At 40.4% G+C, this 13,404-nt stretch overlaps 1 protein-coding gene across 1 annotated transcript in view; it reads left to right on the forward strand.

Annotated features, from left to right (window-relative positions):
* The window catches only part of SORCS3 (sortilin related VPS10 domain containing receptor 3), a 561,026-nt gene that overhangs the window by 131,948 nt on the left and 415,674 nt on the right, over positions 1-13,404 (forward strand). The window lies entirely within an intron of this gene.

The following is a 13,404-nucleotide window of genomic DNA, read 5'->3' on the forward strand; positions in this document are numbered from 1 at the left end:
CTCTGGGGAGGCTGTGGAGTTGAACAAGACCCACACAATGGGCCAGTCTCTGCAGAACAGTATTCTCAGGAGTCTCAGGCCTGGTTTGCCCTTGTTATAACAAATATTTTGAAACACTCACTTTACAATACTGGAATGACAGTCAGAGATAATGTAACCTGCCTGTATACATAATTAAAATCAACATAATGCCCTAACTATAATATGAAGCAGAGATAAAAGGAGAGTAATTTGTAACAAAATAGTATGTATTTCAATAAATGCTTGGGTATGACTATACTTGAGGATATAATGAAGTTGTCAGATGCTTCCTTCTATATATAGCATCACCGTGAATAAGAGCTATAAAGGCAGTCTGATCAGATGTGTGGTGTTGGCAATTCAAATGCTATGAATGGCTTTGACATTTATTATGTGATTTTTTTAAAATGGTGACTAACTTTTTGTAAAGTTCTATATAAAACAAAAGATGGTTTTTCTTCAATCTACATATAGTTATAATCCTAGAAAATCCGGAATCTGTTAACACTATATAAAAATATTTTTGGCTTATATGTAAAATAAATTTAGGTTCTAGGCTTGGTCCATGACAAACAGGTTCTTCTCTACAAGAATGTCTGGTGGGATATTTTCAAGCTATAAGATGTCAGGCAATTTTTTATGGTTCAACATAGCATAGAAGGATCAGTGTTACTGCCTCTATCCACTAAATCCAGTATTGCCCCATCCCATGAAATTTTAAAAATGCCCCCTGAGGGGCAGTAGCTCTCTTGTTGATAACCAGTATTTTAGAGTTGGTGGTGGCCAGAAAAGACTAGAAATGTTGGGAACAGAAAGGCTCCGGTTAACATCTACAGTCAATTCTTGGTACTTGTGGGGAGCTGTCCCTGGTGCTGCTTAGATTTCGGTGCAAGCTGATTTGATTCCTATTGACTTGACCAGTTCCAAGCCTTGTTAATCCCTGCAACCATGATCCTTCTTTGATGTTGGTTCTCTGATATAAGACACCAGCTACCAACTTTAGCCTTCTCCATACAATGAGTTACGTGCCTAACAGCGAGGCCACTATCCAGGTCATCTTGTCCTGCTTTGGACTGAGAACCTTCCTGAGCAGTCACATATCTTTGACTGCACCTTGTTGGTGGCATCAAGAGGAGAAAAAGATCACAACTTTAAGTTGTTCCATATAAAAGTCCTCAAAGAGGGGTTCTATGAGTTGCGCATACCTTTTAGCTGAGTAGAGCACAGTTGTTTTCTCACATTTGGGTTTAGTAGGTATGGCCTGGGAATTCCATAGTTTATTCTGTATTTGTGAAGGTCTACCAGTGCTATACCTTCTGTAGCCAAAGCTCTTAACAGTATTTTTCAAAGTGTAAGACTTGTTCATCTAGTATGTGAATATGCCAATAAATAACATTGGCTTCTTTGGTGAGTGCATGCATCCTTTTTCAGTTTGCTTTTAATCCCTTTAGGATATAGAAGGGAAAAATCTCAGTTTGGGGCTAATGTGTCTTTAACACCTTTATAACTTTATGTTCTCCTATTTTCAGAAAGAAAGAGCAGGTTTCAAGCTTAGAGCCCATAGCAAGGAACAGTATTGACTAGGCTTTAATAGCCTTGTTTTCTCTGCTCTGCAATTGTTTTTATGATTACTCTACATTTATGGCAGGTGCTACTGATTTTCCATTTTGGTAGTAATACCCATGTTTCTCTCAAAGTCAATTAAAATTTTAGTAAAAAAAGAGCTACTTTAAGGAAGTACATTAAATTTTGTATATATGTTATACAAATGTAGCTTATGAAGAAGGTGGTACACGAAGGATTGAAGTTCAGGGAAACGTTGCCATTTTGTATCATTCAAGGGGCAGGTGCCTGGGTGTAGAACAAGCTCTGGGGCAGAGGCAGGCCACCCTTTCAGGGTATTGGCTGGTTGTCAGTTCATTAAATTATTGGTTTCTTGCACAGACCCACTCCAGACTATTTACTATTCTTGTTGCCGTCTTTGTCCCTGGATAGAAAAGCAGCATGTTAATGCCTCATATAATCGGTGATGGATGGCCCTAGCCTGTCAGTCTCTGACACTTTGAGTGTTCAGTAATTTCATTATCTACCCATTTCTCTACTCTTTGCAGCCTCTTACTTATGACAAGGTGGCAACCATCCCTACTGACATGGAATGGGCCAGAATTTCCAAGAATCATTCTGCCTTTAGGAGGGGTGAAATTCCTTGAAAGAAGGCATTTTTCATTTTTTTCCCCTCCTCAATTTAGAACAATGCAAGATACTGAGTTGAGAATACTTGCTGTTACAAAAATAGAGAAGAATAAATAGCCTAGGTAAGAGGTCTATAAAATGAAACCTTTAGTGACTAATAATAGTACTTGAGTTAAATATTTTTTTAAATCAAAATGAAATTAAATCCTCTCCATATGGTTTTTACAACAACCATTGATGCAAATTGGATGCCCACCAAATAAAGAAGATCAAAGGACCCACACTTGCCAGTGGTGTGATGGAGTCGAGCTGTTTGCTAAGCCAACCTTGGCCAATTTTGCTGCTCTGAAAAAGTAGCAAAACTTTGAGTCTGAATCAAAGCTTATTTTTTTAAAAAATTGAAAGACAGTCCATAAATGTGCTTGGTACTGACAATGTTGTTTGTAATTACTTGATTAACTTCCATGTGCCACACATTTATTTCGTCGAATGTTTATAGCGACCTATAAGGTAGCTTTAGAGAGGTTAAGTCAATGCTTAAAGTCACACAGCAGGTAAGATGGGGCTAGAATTTCAGTTTCACTCTCAGGCTGATGTCTCTATATTCAAAGTCCATGCTTTTTGGACTTAGCTGCTATTTTCTTAAAGAATCTGGTCTCAGTTGAAATATTACCCTCCCCCCTTTTAATTGTAAGATACTCCCAAAGATAAGAATCTTGGGATTTGGGGGAAAAAAACCATCTTGGGTGCTTCAAAAACAAAATGAAACAAAACATACATTCGCACACAAGTTTCTCGGCCCCAAGTCAGAGCTACTGAGTCAGCATTTCTGAGAGTGAGGCCTCATGATGAAGTCGACAAGCCCAGCAAGTGGGTATGGTCATTGGGGAAGTTTGAGAAATGGTACATAATCCCATAAAGTAATTTCAGGGGTATTATTGAAATTATTTAATAACCAGTAAGGGCCCAGGCATTCATCCATCAGAAGCAGGGTCCTAAGACCCTCTCAGTGCCAAGCCTTAACTCCTAAGGTGGGATACATGTGAGGCTTGGAGCAATGGTTTGTTACTGATGGGCCTTGGGGTATGTCAGTATTTTTAACTTTTGTGGCTGTACTAGGGAGTATCAGTTCTGGTAACCCTCACTTAAGAAACTACAAGTTGGTATTAAGGTGTTTTTTATTTCCCCCTATGAAACCCATATTTCTCAAAGTCTTGAGTCATCTGCTTAACATTAACAGGGAAGCTTTTTTAAAAAATGCAACTTCCATAGCACTACATACCTATTAGAATTGCAAAAATGACAACACCTATTGCTGATGAGGATATGGAGCAACAGGAACTCTCATTGCTGATGGGAATGCAAGATGGTACAGCCACTTTGGGAAACAATTTGGCAGTTTCTTACAAAACTAAATATATTCTCACCATATAATCAAACAAACATACCTAAATATGTTGAAAACATATGTCCACACAAAAACCTGCACTTGGATGTTCATAGCAACTTTCTTCATAATTGCCCAAACTTGGAAGCAACCAAGATTCCCATCAGTAGGTGAATGGATAAACTGGGGTATATTCAGACAAATATTATTCAATATTAAGAAATGAGCTATGAAGTCTTGAAAATGTATGAAGAAACCTTAAATACATATTACTAAGTGAAAAAAGCCAATCTGAAAAGGCTGTATACCATATGATTCCATATATATAACATTTTGGAAAAGGCAAAACTGCAGAGACAGTAAAAAGATCCATGGTTGCCAGTAGTGAGCAGGGAGAGAAGGATGAATGGGCAGAGCACAGGGGATTTGTAGGGCAGTGAAACTATTCTTTTTGATGCTACAGCAGTGGATACATGTCATTATACTTTTATCAAAGGCCAAAGAATGTACACTCTAAGACTGAACCCTGATGTTAACTGTGGACTTTGAGTATGATGATGTGTCAATGTAGGTTCATTGATTGTAGCAAATGTGCCACTCTGGTGCTGCAGGGGTGTTGATAGTGCAAGAGGCTGGGCATGTGTGGGTGTAGCAGGTATATGGGATTTCTCTGTACCTTCCTCTCAATCTTTCTGTGCATCTAAAATTGCTCTAAAAAATAAAATCTATTAAAAAATAATAACAAATACAAATTCAGTTTTCGGGATTTAGCTCTAGTTCTAGTAAATCTGAATGGGGGTGAGGTGGGAAAAGGGCAGCAGGAACCTGCATTTTAAGCAAGCTGTCCAACGGATTCTTAAACATACTGATGGTTGAGAACTGTTGAGTTTGAGTCAGTCACCGACAGAAAGTTGAGCAAGTACATTTGCTTCCCACCCCCACCTTCTCCATTCCTGGTTCCTCTCTGATGGTTGGGCTAATCCTCCCTTTATGTCACTAGTTCTAAAAACTGCTACTTCTATGAAGTGTTCCATGATTCAGCTAGCCAGGACTGAGGCTTTCTTCTTCCAAATCTGTAGAAATTAGTCACTCTTTTATTGCTCTTTTTCCATGCGTGTATTCTCACTTCTTCTAGCATAGAGAGGCAGCTTTAACGAAAATGGTGATGTCATGGTGGGGGACACAGCCAGATGCCCTGGGTTCAAATCCCATTTCTGCCCCTTGGCGTGACCTAGGGAATGCTGTTTAATCTCTCTGTGCCCAGACCTCCTCATCTGTAAAAATGTGGGAACCAAGAGGGACTATTTCATACAGAGGTTAAGGCACAATAGCTTTTGTTCATTTTCTACATTTTCTCCTCCCTTAGAGGGAGCCGATGTGGGGGAGTGGATGGGCTTTGCAGCCTAATGGATCTTTGATTACGACCTTGGAAAAATTATTTAACCTTTTCAAACTATAATTTCCTCATTTATAAAATGAGAGTAAGAATGCCTGCTCTCAGTGTAATTTTGAGGGTGAAAAAATGCCATCCCTATAAAAGGACCAGCTGTGTGCTAGGCATGGAGGAATGCTCAGTGGTGCGAATATCCCTTTTGTGCCTGCCACTCAGGCTGCTGGAACACAGTAAGGACCCAATGAGTATGTGAGTGAAAGAATTAATGATGTACTGTGGTTCTGTGCAAATGGGGTCTTTGAGGACAAGATATGAATCTGTTGCAATGTAGTTTTTACATCTTAGGACTTTCATCTGGTCATGTATGTTTTGAAGCGGGGCCTGAAAGGAGGAACTAAAGCATTGAGGAAAGCATTTAATTCTAACACCAAAATCTTACTTGAGTTTACAGATATGTAAAAGCTTACAGTATCATTGTAGTATATAGCAAGGGCAAGCTTCAGATCCATTAAAACTTGGAAAGTTCTACCACTTTTAGAGGTCTTAAGTTTAAACGCTGATAAGAATAGAACTTACAATGATTTTGAAAGCTCCTGGCTTCTTTGATGTGAAAATGGAAATTGTATTCTTTGAGATCTACTTCCCATTTCTGGCTCACTAAGCAATTGCTCACATTTTCTCTTTTCACTTTATTATATATTTTAAGGCATTTAAAATATTTTGGTGAGTCGTTTTTCTTGTTAATTGGATGTAGTGATTAGACTAGCTTTTATATTCTAAGGCACTAAGTTTCCTTTATACACCTCAACATCATCATTTTCAGTAATGACCTCCTAGGATTTAACAATGGTTTCACAAAGTTTCTGGATCTCTGAAGCCAAAAGAGGGTGTACTGTTGGGTGATGGGGATGGAGGGTCTACAGTCTTCTTATTCTGGCTTTATTAGACAATCAGAATATCCAAGATGGTAAAATAGCAGAGAAGAAAAACAGAAAAGTGGCCACAACAAAGATGGGACTTTATGGCATTTGTAAAAATTTTTCAACATTTTGTGATACTTCTTAGAATTGAGATAGCACTTTTTAGCCTGAGCTGACAGATCTCTTTGGGATTTAACAAAAGAGATACTAGGCCATGGTTTCCCCCAGAAAGTAATTGATTCATCCTGGGAATATCTGGGAAGCAGCAGTGTTGGAAAAGTAGAGAGTGTGCGGGAATATGAAATCCTGTTTTCTGGTTGGATGATGTAAAAGCAGAGTAGAGAAACTCCATACTATCAAAGTGTGGTCCAAGGGTCCAGTCAAGACATATTAAACATCTGCAAAATCCTTTTCCCTGAAAAACAAAGCATAAACAGAGTCTATTCCCATTCAAAACTCTGAACAACTTTCAAAGGTTGAAGAGGTCACCATTCTGATTTTGGGCCAGGAGTCATATGCTCAGGGAAAATCTTGGAGAGAGGGTAGGAGGCATCAAATTGAGTTTTTTTTCACTCCTTCTCTTTCCCTCCTACACCCCTGATTAGTTAGGGCACAGGCTAGTCTTTGATCCTCATGAGACCCAGGGTGCTGAAACTCAAACAAGACGGAGATTTCTCTCTCTCCATGTCCAGGTGTAGGTGGGTGGTCCAAGGTGGGAAGGTGGCTCTGTTCCACAAGGTCATCCAGACACCCAGTCTCCTTCCATCTTGTTGCTCGGCTACCCTCTACCTTTCCCCATTTCACATGGTGGAAACTAGCCACTGTTGTGTCATGGTAGTGAGAGAGAAAGAGAGAAATCAATTTCTTTTTAAGGAAGCTGCTCAGAAATTTGCACACATCACTTCCACTCACATTCCACTGGATAAAAACCACTTAGTATCACGGTTACTTCTAGCAGCAAGGGAAGCGGGATAGAAGTCTGTAGCAGGATGGAGACTTGGAAATTTGGTAGGAGCGGTTCTATTTTCAAACAGAAGAGAGGGGGTGGGTTGTGGTTTTCTGATTCTGTGCCTCAGATTCCTCTCTGAAGCTGCCTATAGGGGAGGGGAGAGGTGGTGGGGCTGAGAAGTGGGCCTCCAACCCTCTCCTCACCTGGCTCACCTTGATTTTTACCTGTTTTATGCATTGAGTTTCCACAGAACTTTCCTTTAAAGAAAGATTTCCTGGGCTAAAACATTTTTGAAAACCCCTGCTGTAAGCACTTTCTATAATCCTCTGTATTGCCTATCACTGGCTCTTTTCCCTTCTACCTTATCACTCTCTCCCTTCCCGGGTGCCTCTGGCTTGCTGTGTACAGGGAAAGCACTTAATGCTTCTGCGAGAGTCCCCCGGCTCATTTACTCACTCAAGCTCTCACTGCAGGTGACTGACCCCATTTTTGCTTTTGCATTCTTATGAAAGGCAGTATTTTTTTTTCTGATCATTTTCTCCTCCAGCTCTTCCTTGGAGGGTCCTCTGCCTCCTCTAGGGCTCAGGGTCTCCCTTCTTGACTAAATTTACTGCTGTCACAGAGATCTTCTCCTGCTCCCCCACTGATGGCTATTTCAAGCTCCAGGGAAAGAGCAGCCACATCCTTGCCTATCATGCGACGCTGGGTCCCACACCCCCCTGGGGGAACTGTCTTGGCATGTCAGTCCCCAAATTGGTGGGTATACATCACCCTTCACCTCCAATTATACAATTCCCTTGTTGGCATGAAGGGTCCTGTTGTTTTAATAATAATATCTTGAGCTACTTAGGGCTTTAGAGTTTCCACAGCTTTTTCACAAGAGCATCTCATTTGTTTATGCCTGGAAGGTGAATACCTTTAAAATGGGAATTTTAAAGATGAGGAGACAGGTGCTTATCAAAGATTAAGAAACCTGGCCCAGGGCCACACAACCACTGAGTGGCAGAATCAGGATTTGAATTTAGTTCTTCTACCCTCCCCTTTCGTGTACATAAACTCCTGATTGCATGGATTGTAGAGAGCATGAAAAGGTTGTGGAAAGTTTTTCGTGGTCCTTGCTTCCTAGGAAGGGCTCAAAGAAAATGTTAGGGTCCTTCCTTCCTTGTCATGCCCTATACTTCGGTAAGGGGCCCTCAGATACATGATTTCATGTGTTCTTCATGGTAGTCCTGGGAGTGCACGGGGTGGGCATGGTTATCTGCATAATACGGATAAGGATTCAGAGGCCAAGATAGATGATATGACTTTAGCATTGTCATACCATTAGCAGTAAACCCATCAACTGAAGTTATAGTGCAGTCCCTTTCCATGAGCTGAGCTGCATCATGGAAATGGGATCTCAATGCATTTATTGCAAAAGTTGATATTCAGTCTTCAGAAATCAGCAAAGCTCCTGCAGAAAATTGTCACTACTCAGGAAACCAGAGTAGATGCCAAATTATCTGAGTTAGGCAAACTTACTTGATTTCTACTGGAAAGAATAGCAATGGATGGTCAGTGTGAGCCTCCTGTGTGCCTTAGGAAAGGGTTGACTGTGGACACCCTGAGGTTTCATTCATTCATTCATTCATTTGTGCATTGATTTATTCAGTCATTCAGATAAGTGGGGTTTAGACACTTATGAGTGTCACCCTTAGTTGATTCTCAGAACTTGCATAGAACCAATTCAGCTTTCTGATACACCTGACATCTAATGACACCACTCTATGTGAAGCATTGAAGGGGCTAGAAACAATGGTTTCTGCACTTCAGTTGCTTACCCTTGAGTAGAAGGAAAGAGACATGTACACAAAGCCACAATTAGAATGTGATTGGGGTTATAGGAGAGATGTAAACAAATTGTCCTGAGAGCACAGAGGACAAAAGTGATTCTTCTTGGATAGTCTGGGAAGTTTTCATGGATTACAAGCCATATCAATTAACCTGACTGATTTTGGGAGGGAAACTGAAAGGTATCTGAGGCCCAAGAAGGAACATGAGCAAAGACTGAGAAATGGAAAATGCAAGGAATAGTCAGGAAATTTCAAACTTCCTGTGTTATTTGAAAGTGGTTTGAGCTGGAGGGGTGCAGAAGACATTGAAGAAAAGATGGGTTGGAGTCCATTCCGTGAAGCTAGACGTGGGGCTAAAGAGTCACTAAGGAGTTAGGACTGCCCTTGGGAGGCAGTGGGGAGAAATGGGGGGTTTCTGGGTGGTGTGTGACAGGATCTGACAGGGCTTTAGGATTGATACCAGTTCTGGATGGTGGGATTTGAGGGTAGACAGGGCAGGGGAGGGGCCTGGTGCAGTTAATGGCCACAGCACCATCCTCACACCCCTCCCCCTTCCCTTGGCACTCAGTTCCCGTCATGTCCCAGCCTCCCCATGTTCTCCCTTCTTCAGTTTGCGGTCCTAGGACCCCTCTCTTCCTCCCTCATGCTCTCTACCCTCACACGAAACTTTCTCTTCCTCTTGTGCCTACTTTCCCCTCTCCATTTATCTTTTTCTTATTCTCTCTTTCTCTCTCTTGCATGTGTAAATCTCAGTCTTTTTTTAACTCTATCTCACATATCCTGCTTCTCTTCATACAGATCGCCCCAGTCTGCATTATGAGGCCCACGGAATGGGAGCAAGTGTTGGGAAAGAAGTTAACAATATTTTGGGGTTAATAGTTTTTGCCACTTTTTTATTTTCTGTAAAGTAATTCAAGTTATCCTCAGCTTATGGATGAGGAAACTGAGGCACGGAGAGGCCAAATGTCCTTCCTAAGACCATATAGCTAGTGATTAGTAAAGCCAAGAATCTAAACAGGATATTTGTGATTAAATATGTGGGTGTCAAAAACTAGCAAAAGCCAGCAGTAAGAACCCTCCTTAGTTGGAGTGAAACTGGAATAATCATGCTAGTGGCATTGCAAGTCAGATGACTGCTTTGGAAAGCAATATGGCAAGATGTAAAAAGTCACAAATTTTTCATGACCTTTGACTAAGTCATATTACACCTTGGAATTAATCCTGAGGATTTGTTCAAAAATGAAAAGATGCTAACTACACACAAAAAAAATCACATTAAAAAAGGAAACATACTAAGATTTTTTTCGTGATAGCAATAATGATCCTTATGAAGACTTTGTGGAAAATGTGAATATATTTATAATAGGTATAAACAAAAAGGTAGTTCAAAATGGTATGTAAATTTGTACAGAGGTCCACATTGTCCAACCAGAAAGGAATCATAGTGACAGGAATAGTTGTAAGAGGCCAGTGTGATCATCAGTGACCCTGCCACCCCAAATTGCCCTGGTGTTGTGTGTTTTTTGTAGTGAAACATATGGAAGGAGAACTAAGGGTTGTTTGCTGGATTAGGGTTTGGTCTGAGCTATTGAGAGCTCCCGTTCCACTCTGGAAGACTCTGTGGACCCTGGGGGTTTTGTGGGAAAACCCAGGTTCTGTAGAGCCTGTATTCTAACACAGCCCAAATCTGTTATTTTTGCATTGTGAATGCCTCTGGGAAAATCTCCTAGAATGTGCATTCCTGGCAGCAGTTCAGACCCTTTTGGACTGTAGCTTTTCAGAAATTATCTTCTCCTTGTGCTTTCCCTGCACTCTGTGTGTGTGTGTGTGTGTGTGTGTGTGTTTATGTGTAGGTATGTATGTGTCTATGTATGTATGTATGTGTGTATGTTGCTCTGTTTTGTTTTTGGAAACTTCAGCCTACCACTGTTTGTTCTTTTGGTCTTAGTCAAGAGATGATATAGGACAAATTCATTTTTGGGGTTCCGTGGTCCATGGAAAGACTTTGGGGAATCCACGAACACTTGGATATGAAGTAGAAAATTGTATATGAGTATATTGTGTATTTTTGTGGGGAGAGTATCCATCATTTAATCATTTTCTTTTTGAGCTTTTCAAGCCTCTAAATTTAAGACAACTGAACTAAAGCCATCTGCATAAGGGGAAAAAAAAGGAAGTCACTGAACTGGAGGACACTGGGAGAAGAAAAGAGATGAATGGCCTTCTAGAAGTTTAAGAATCCTGTTTGCAGTCCCACCAGCAGTGTAAGAGTGTTCCAATCTCTCCACATCCACCCCAGCATTTTTTGTTTTGGGACTTTCTGATAAAGGCCATCCTCACTGTAGTTAGGTGATATCTTGTTGTGGTTTTGATTTGCATTTCCCTGATGATTAGAGATGTTCAGCACTTTTTTACATGTTTGCTGGCCATTATTCTGTCATCTTTTGAAAAGTTTCTGTTCATGTCCTTTGCCCATTTATTGATGGATTGTTTGATTTTTTCTTGTTGATTTTCTTAATTTCTATATAGATTCTTGTTATCAGCCCTTTATCGGATGTGTAGAAAGCAAATATTTTCTGCCATTCTGTAGGTTGTCTATTCACTATAATGATAGTTTCCTTGGCTGTGCAGAAGCTTTTTAATTTGATCAGGTCCCATTTATTTATTTTTGGTGCTGCTGTGATTGCTTTGGGGATCTTCTTCATAAATTCGGAGATACCTCAAAGAGCTAAAAATAGAAATACCATTTGATCCAGCAATCCCACTGCTAGGTATCTACCCAAAGGACAAAAAGACATTCTATAGTAAAAATATCTGCACTTGAATGTTTATGGTAGCACAATTCACAATTGCAAAGATATGGAAACAACCCAAGTGCCCATTAATACGTGAGTGGATTAATAAAATATGGTATATGTATACCATGGAATACTACTCAACTACAAAAAACAATGGTGATCTAGCACCTCTAATATTATCCTGGATGGAGCTTGAGCCCATCCTTCAAAGTGAGGTATTACAAGAGTGGAAAAACAAGCACCACATATACTCACCATCAAATTGGTATAATTGATCAACACTACGGTGCTCACATGGTAGTAATATTCATTGGGTGCTGATCAGGTAGGGTGGGTGGGTGGGGAAATTCACAACTAATGGAGGGAAGGGCATTACATGTAACAAAATGTTTTGCACCCCATAATATTCTGAAATAAAAAGAAATTAAAAAAAGAATCCTGTTTGGAGCATCAGTAGTTGGTAGGGAAACAGGATCTATTCTCCAATTGCTTTCTCTATCTCTCTTCTCTTTATTTATAAATTTTTTGAAACATGAAGCTGATTTTTATAGCTGAACTTTCTGAATATGAGGGTGACAGCTCAGAAGTTAAAATCATTCCGTGGCTTCCAACACTTGCTGTTCTCCCAGCTTGTAACAGATGGATTTATAGCTATTATTCCATAGAATATGATGCATGTTTGGGTCGTCCTCACACCAGAAGAAAAGGCTTCATAATTTACCTTCAAATCTGGGTTTGAGTGAGTGCTGGGAGGCCTGACTCTGCCATGGTGTGAAACGGATTTCCAAGAAGGGGTATGGCTCAGTTGTCTGACCTTTACAGCATATATAAATATATATTATGGTGTTCACGGTAGTAAACAGTATAGCTAAGGTTATGCACAGAGGAGAGCTGAGGGAAACATTTGCAGTAAAGCTGTGGGCTGCCCTGGCGGGGAGATAGGCACTTGGCTTTGAACTGGAATTTGGAATCTGGGTGGGGGAGTGAGAGCAAATATTTTCCAAATGGGTGCCAGTTGATTTGGCACTGAAAGAACTAGACTTCTGAAGCAGAAGAAGTTGGTTCTATTGATTCAGGATATGTTCTGCTTTTGTGCGTTGGTAGAGGATATAATAGTGGATCTTCATTTATTTATTTATCCATTCACCAAACATTTATTTAGCACATACTCTGTACTGGGCACTGTTTTAGGGGCTGGGGATGTAAACATGTGGCCTCTTACCTAGTTAACAGTAAAGTAGAAATGGATAGAAATAAATAAGTTATGGCAGTGTGCAATACAGTGAAAGTAAGCACAGAGCACAGAGGTAGCATGAAAGAGGGGATGGTTTATTCTATGTGGGGACAACAGGGAGCAGTGACAGCATGGAGGTCAAAATAGGACCTGGGTTTTGTTGGGTAGATATCCTGTAATGGATAGCTGGGAAGGACACTAATTTAGATGGGGGGGGAAAGCATGTGTAAAGGACTGGATGCATTGGGTGAAGGCAGTTTGCTGTTGTTTCCATGTAAGTGAAATGAACTGTCAGTAGATGAGTGAGGCCCGTCATAACCAGGTTGTGTGGCATCTTATTAAGGGGAGTTAACTAACATGTATTGAGTACTTACTCTGCACCAGATCTTCTGCTGAGCGCTTTAGATGCATTATCTCATTTAACTCATGTATATGACCCTATGAAGCAGGTTATACCCCTTTTAGTGTCAAGGAAACTGAGGCTCAGAGAACAGAGAAATAAAGTAACTTGTCAAAGGTCACACGGCAGAAATGGACTGATGGTAACTTGAAGAAGTGTGGGCGACAGAGAGAGAGAAAGATAAATGGATTTGAGAAATATTCAGGTGGCAAAATCAACAGAAATGAATGATGCATTGGATATAGAAGAATGAGGTGGAGGGCAAGGATGAATTTGA

The sequence above is a fragment of the Eulemur rufifrons genome, chromosome 28 (genome assembly GCF_041146395.1).
Source record: "Eulemur rufifrons isolate Redbay chromosome 28, OSU_ERuf_1, whole genome shotgun sequence".
In the NCBI taxonomy this organism is placed as follows: Eukaryota; Metazoa; Chordata; class Mammalia; order Primates; family Lemuridae; genus Eulemur; species Eulemur rufifrons.